We start from the raw sequence: 6,384 nt of genomic DNA, 5'->3' as shown, positions 1-6,384 counted from the left end.
CGCATCGGGCTCCCTGCTCTGCGGGAAGCCTGCTTCTCCCTCTGCCACTCCCCCTGCTTGTGTTCCCTCTCTCGCTGTGTCTCTCTTAAAATAAATAAAATCTTTAAAAAAAAAAAAAAAAAGATGAATGGTGTAATGGTTTAATGAACCAAGATTTCCTTCAAGTCATAGGTCACAGGGAGTGAAAGACATTAAAAATATTTCATTAACTATAAATTTCTTCAATAACACCATTTTAATAGTATTCTTCCCTAGACAACTCTATCAGAGTGCATTAGTTTATAGCTAAACTTATTTCCCTCCTTACTCCGTTCATCTCATCTGTTGAGATGATGCCTTTTGCCTTTCATAGTTCAGAGCTCAATCTTCAAACTAGGCTGCTCACCTGCTCCAACATTCTCTTTCCTATAAAGCCTGTAAAACTAATGAACACTTTCACAGGATAGGAGACTCAGTGATTGTGTGAGGGCTAACTGTATCATCTACACAAGAATGAAATAGAGAGCAAATAAAAGGCTCAACTAAACCAAAAGAGTGGCAAATCTGAAAGCTCATTTACGCTTCATAATATAAATGTATTTGGAAAGAGAACATGTGAAAAAATATGGTATAGGGACTCTGAGGGAATAAGGTGACTTGAGCTAATACATGCAAGGCTGCCTTCACCCCCATTCCAGTAGCTGGTAGACTGGGCAATGGAACAGAGAGTCAGGGAAGCATGCCCCAGCACTGGAGCGGGGGGGGGGGGGGGGGTTGCCATGGGCCCACCATGAACTAAACAATTCCCACTAAGTAAAATTCATATAGGATCACTTTAAAAGACTGACAAAATTCAAATAATCACAGAATATAGAAGTACAAAGCCTAAAGGAAATGGATACGTGGTACATATTGAGAAATCAAGCATGGTTCGGATTGCTTGAGAAGAGAATGAAGTGAGCAGAGAGAGGGACCTGGGAAGAAGCCCTGAGAAAATTCACTATTAAAGAATTATAAAAATGCTGCTGCATAAAATAAGATTATTATAGCACTGAAGATGAGGAATAAGAGTGTACTTGTGAAAAATATTTATTCCAGAAAACAAAAGTCATTAACGCCTTTCATCAGGGTGCCTGGGTGGCTCAGTCAGTTGAGTGCCACAACCCTTGGTTTCAGCTCAGGTCATGATCTCTTGGGTCCTAGATCAAGCCCCATGTCAGGCTCCTCACTCAGCGGGGAGTCTGCTTGAAGGGTTCTCTCCCTCTGCCCCTCCTCCTGTTCTTTCTCAAATAAATCTGGAAAAAAAAAAAAAACCCACACCTTCCATCAAATTAAAGCAAACAAACTCCATAGGAAAACAAAACACCAACAGATAATCTTAGTATTAGAACCAATAAAGAACAAAACAATTATTGCAGAAACTGAATCTACCATGCAGCAATCTCTCAATGGATATTTCTGTGGAAGACACTAGAACAACTGTAACAAAAGTAGTATACAAACATTAGAAGATAGCTTTCTTGAATGAAGATGTTAGCTTTACAAATTGAAAGGGCAAAATTAAAGAAAATAGATGAATACCTACACATATCGTGGCTAAATTTTTTAATTTTAAGGATAACAAGTTTTCTACTCATCAGGTAAAAAAATAAAATAAAAAAGATTACTTACAAAGAGACACGGCTGGCTCTAGGCTTGTTAGAGTCTGATCACGTATGCCGACACATGCATATTAAAACTCCCCTACCACTACCACCACCAAAAATATGTTAAATATATAATCTTAAAATCCTCAATAAAATATCAGCAACTTGAATCCAAACATTAAAGGTGTAACAATTATTCAGTTAGTTCAGGAGCCAAAGCATCCACTTCAACTCTTTCCCCGTTATCTCCTTCCTCGTGGTACTCATACAACAGGGCCCTGTAGACACCAAGTCCCTCAACTTACTACCCCCTGCCATTTTGATCTATTCCCTTAACCATAACTTCTTGATCATTCCAGAAACAATGCAAACACTGTTCCTTTTTCTTATCTTACATGAGTACTTGAACTTTTTGGTTCAAGTTTTTATTTAGATTCCAGTTAGTTCATGTATAGTATAATATTAGTTTCAGGAGAATTCAGTGAGTACTTGAAGTTACAAAGCCTGCTGCCTCTCCACAGCTGTTTACTATTTATTCTCTAGCAGCTATTTCCTAACATAGATGGGAGTTCTCTTTCATTCTAGAGACATACCAAAAGCATACAGGCAAGTAAACAAGCCTCTCCCAAGCCGACTTCCTTCTCCCACAGCCATCTTACTCCTTCACTTCCAAATTTCTTGAAATCGCTGTCTGCATTGGTGGCCTCCATTTCTTGTAATCGACTTCCTTTCCCACCCCACCATTGGCTTGAAATACTTCACAGCCTTGTCTAAATTGACCACTCAGCTGCATTCAGTCTGATGTGCTATAGCTTGCTTCTAGAAATACCTTCTTCCCTTGTTGTCCACAATAACACACATTCCTGTTTTCTTCCAACTTCAGTGGGAATTATTTCTTAATCTTTGTTGCCAAATTCATTCCTACAATCTATTCCTTAAATGCTAGTTTGTCTAGAGTTTCTCACCGAGGCCCTTTTCTCACACTACACTTTCCAAGTATGACCTCATGTGTTCCCATGGTTACAGTGATAATATATATGTTGGTAAGTTCTAAACTGATCCAACTACCCATTAAACACCCTTATATACACATCCCATAGGTTTCTCAAATAGTATTACTATTTTACTCCCACTAGCCCTTAGTGTATTATTCTGCATGTATAGCTTTCTCCATTTATTATTTTTCCATATATGAATCAGTGTACACACCTTATTAAGTACCCTGAAACTTTTCACTTAATATGCAAAACACCTTACAGTGTCCTTAAATATCATATGGCAAGGTTTTAAGATTTACTAAATGCATACACAAGCATAAGTAACACATGTAGAGTTTAAAGAATAGTGAGGGGAAAAAAATGGGAAAACATATGCCCTACAGGAAAATAAACTTCAATTTAACCCCAAGTGGAATATTAAAGTGCTATCAAAAGGGAAACCTCATCTAACAACATGAAAAATCTTAGCAAAATGATAGAGAATATTAGCAACATGGTCCTGAAGAAAAAAAAGTGAGTCCCAGAACAAGAAGTCCCCATTTAGAAAGTGAAAACTGTATTTATACAATATACTTTTGAACATACATGCATTATATATATATGTATATATATACAGGTGTATGTGAATGCACATGTGTGTACAAACACTATAAATAGCTTGATCTAGAAAATAACCCAAGATTCAGGATGGTTATTATCTCATGTAGGCACAGGATAGGATAGGATGGGGCACACATATGTAGAGGTTATTAGCAAACTTCTTCTAACTCGGCTGTTGACAGACCCCGGAGTCGAAGCGGTCAGAGGCCTTTACGGCTGTGGGATGCCGGAAAGTGCGTATGTTATCTATAAAAGTGGATACTTTCCATAATAAATGAAAATGGCCAATTCTTTAAGAGGAGAAGTACTGAATCTTTATGAAAATCTGCTGTATCTTGGACAAGACTATCCAAAAGGAGCAGACCATTTTAAAAGCTGTCTGAAGAATGTTTTCCTTAAAAACAAAGATGTGAAGAACCCAGAGAAGATCAAAGAACTTATTGGACGGGGCGAATTTGTTAATGAAAGAGCTAGAAGCCTTATACTTCCTTAGGAAATACAGAGCGATGAAACAACGCTATTATTCAGATATCAACAAAACTAAGCGATCACTATTACTATAATTTGACTGGAATTCAGTGCCAGCTGTTTATATATACCAGATATGATAAAACTAACCTAAAATGGCAAGATTTACACGTCATGTAAAAAATGCCTGAGCTGCCTTAATGAACTAAAATAGGTTTCAACTTCTGTTCACAGAGCTTTATCAGCAATCCTTAATGTTTAATTTTTATACAAAATCAGCAATATAGCCAACTACCAATTAAAAATTAATGAGTACCCAATTTTGAATGAAAATATAATGTACTTAAAATAATTTTTAAAAGTTTTTACCAATTATTCTTAGCCCATTTCTCCATTTTACTGACAAGAGAATGCCATTTAATGCATGTAACTAAGCAAAATAATTTATTGCACATTAATTTCCCTTAACTTTTGAAGGAGTACCATCTTATTTCCTTATTTTTGAACCTATTTGGTACATTAACAGCACACATTCAAGGTTCACTACAAAACAAATAGCACATGGTAATGATTTAAGTGCAGTTATAGAAATAATATATATGGAGTAAGATTATTTCTGATCTTGAAGTAGGCTGCCAGTGACTGGCATTATATACATACTTATTTAATATCTTCCATTAATTTTGCTGCTGGCTCCCTTTGGGTCTTAAAACAAGTCACCTGTTGTGTATCAATTACCTTTACTGATAAAAAGTAATAAATGTTATTCTGTTCCTTCATCATAAAAAAAAATTCTTCTAACTCTTGTGTTGAATGAAGACTTCACAAGTATTTATTATGCAATTCACAGATCGAACTATGCACACATGCATGGGTCAATGAAGGGAACTTTTCAGGAACCAAGTAATGATTTATTCAATTCTGCGTACCTTAGATGCAAAAATAAAATCAGTCCACAAAGACAGTATTACTAGGACCTGTGAAGTGCCCAACTACATCATATTCATATAACCCTCCTTCTTTGTCCCAAATTGTGTCAACTGCTCTAAATATGTATTGCTAGACTATTTCTCAGTTTTTACTTTTAGAGAAATTATGTCATACTAAATATATTCTTGCATTTCTTAATTTTCCTCAGTATTTTCAGATACATTCATACTAATGCATTAAGCTGTAGTTCATTGTTTTTATTATGTAGCATCCCATACGAATATAACATCTTTATCCATTCTAGTTATTAGTAGACATCAGTCTTGTTTCACATCTCAAGCTTTTACAAACAACTTGTTTTGAACCTTCTCTACACGTCTCTGGAAGCACATGCACAAGGGTTTGTTGGGAAATTTTATAGATATATATATATAATTATATATATTATATATATATGGAATCCATAGCATAATTTGCTCATCTTCACCTTTAAGAGGTAACACCAAAGAATTTTCCAAAGTTGTACCAATTTATATCCTCACCAGCCATTTGAGTTTTATGATGTTCCACATCCTTTGGTTTTTGTTATGGATACAGTGAAAGTCTTCATATGTTCTGTATACTTATCCATTGCCAATTTTGTGTTGCACAGATCTGCAAGTTCATGGTTTAACTTTCCATTTCCTTTATGGTGGCTTTTGATAGATAGAAATTATTTAAATGTATCTAAGTATACCAAACATTGGAACTTCTTGCCTTAAAAAAAATCTTTCCATGAACCAAGAGCAGGAGTATATGAACTATATACCCCAATGGCCAAAATTTGGGATTCTACATTTTTAATGTAGAGAATGTTTATTTCCAAAAACTTGTAAAAATAAACAAGGACTAATATGCAATAGAGATAGTATATTAGGTGCAAAGCCTAAAGTATTTACTCTTTAGTCCTTTATATAAAAGTTCGCTGACCCCTGCCTTAGGGCCACAAAGATCATCTTTTATAGCAGCACTGTCCAGTACAAGTTTCTGTGATAGAAATGTTCTATAATCTATGCTTTCCAATATGATCGCCACTGGCTATATGTGGCTATTGAGTACTTGAGATATGCTTAATGGATTGGGAACTGAGTTTTGTTTTCTTTTTTTAATTTAAATCACTAGATGGGTCTCACAGCTACAAACAGGTAGTCCTATATTTTTATTTACAAGTTTTAACATTTTGCCTTTCAAAACTATCTTTAATCCAACTAGAACAGATTTGTGTTCACATCAGAGATTAAATGTCACTTTCTCATAGGGATAAAAAAGGTTTCCTAAGCATTTTCCTGTAATGGTCCAATTACAGTGTGTGTGTAACAGACTGGAGTAGGTACATGCAAGTGCTTGAGGCCAGAGGCAACTGCAGAAACTTGTATCACCTATGATTTTTTTATGTAAATGTTACACCCAACGTGGGACTTGAACTCACAACCCCGAGATCGAGAGTTACATGCTCTACCAACTGAGCCAGCCAGGTGCCCCTCACCTGTGATTTTTTTCAAATTCATCATTTTCATGACACTTGTACACTAGGCTTACTTCCAAGCATTTTACAAATATTAACTAATTTAATCCTCATATTAGTACTATTAGTCCTATTTTTCACATGGGGAACTATGGCACAAAGAGTAGATCCAAAGACATATAGGTAATAGGTGCCACAACCAGGACTTGGACCCAGACATTTGGGCCCCAAAGTTCATACTCTCAAATCACTACCTTGT

The 6,384-nt window shown here is 35.8% G+C and overlaps 1 non-coding gene and 1 pseudogene across 1 annotated transcript; one reads left to right on the top strand and one right to left on the bottom strand.

Annotated features, from left to right (window-relative positions):
- The first annotated feature begins 3,463 nt into the window (after nucleotides 1–3,463).
- Nucleotides 3,464–3,786, top strand: LOC110575860 (annotated as a pseudogene).
- Nucleotides 3,787–6,064: 2,278 nt separating this feature from the next.
- TRNAE-CUC lies at nucleotides 6,065–6,137 on the bottom strand. The gene has a single exon. It is a non-coding gene; the product is annotated as a tRNA-Glu (tRNA).
- Nucleotides 6,138–6,384: the final 247 nt, after the last annotated feature.

The sequence above is a fragment of the Neomonachus schauinslandi genome, chromosome X (assembly GCF_002201575.2).
Source record: "Neomonachus schauinslandi chromosome X, ASM220157v2, whole genome shotgun sequence".
In the NCBI taxonomy this organism is placed as follows: domain Eukaryota; kingdom Metazoa; phylum Chordata; class Mammalia; order Carnivora; family Phocidae; genus Neomonachus; species Neomonachus schauinslandi.
This window is presented reverse-complemented; position numbering and strand designations above follow the sequence as displayed.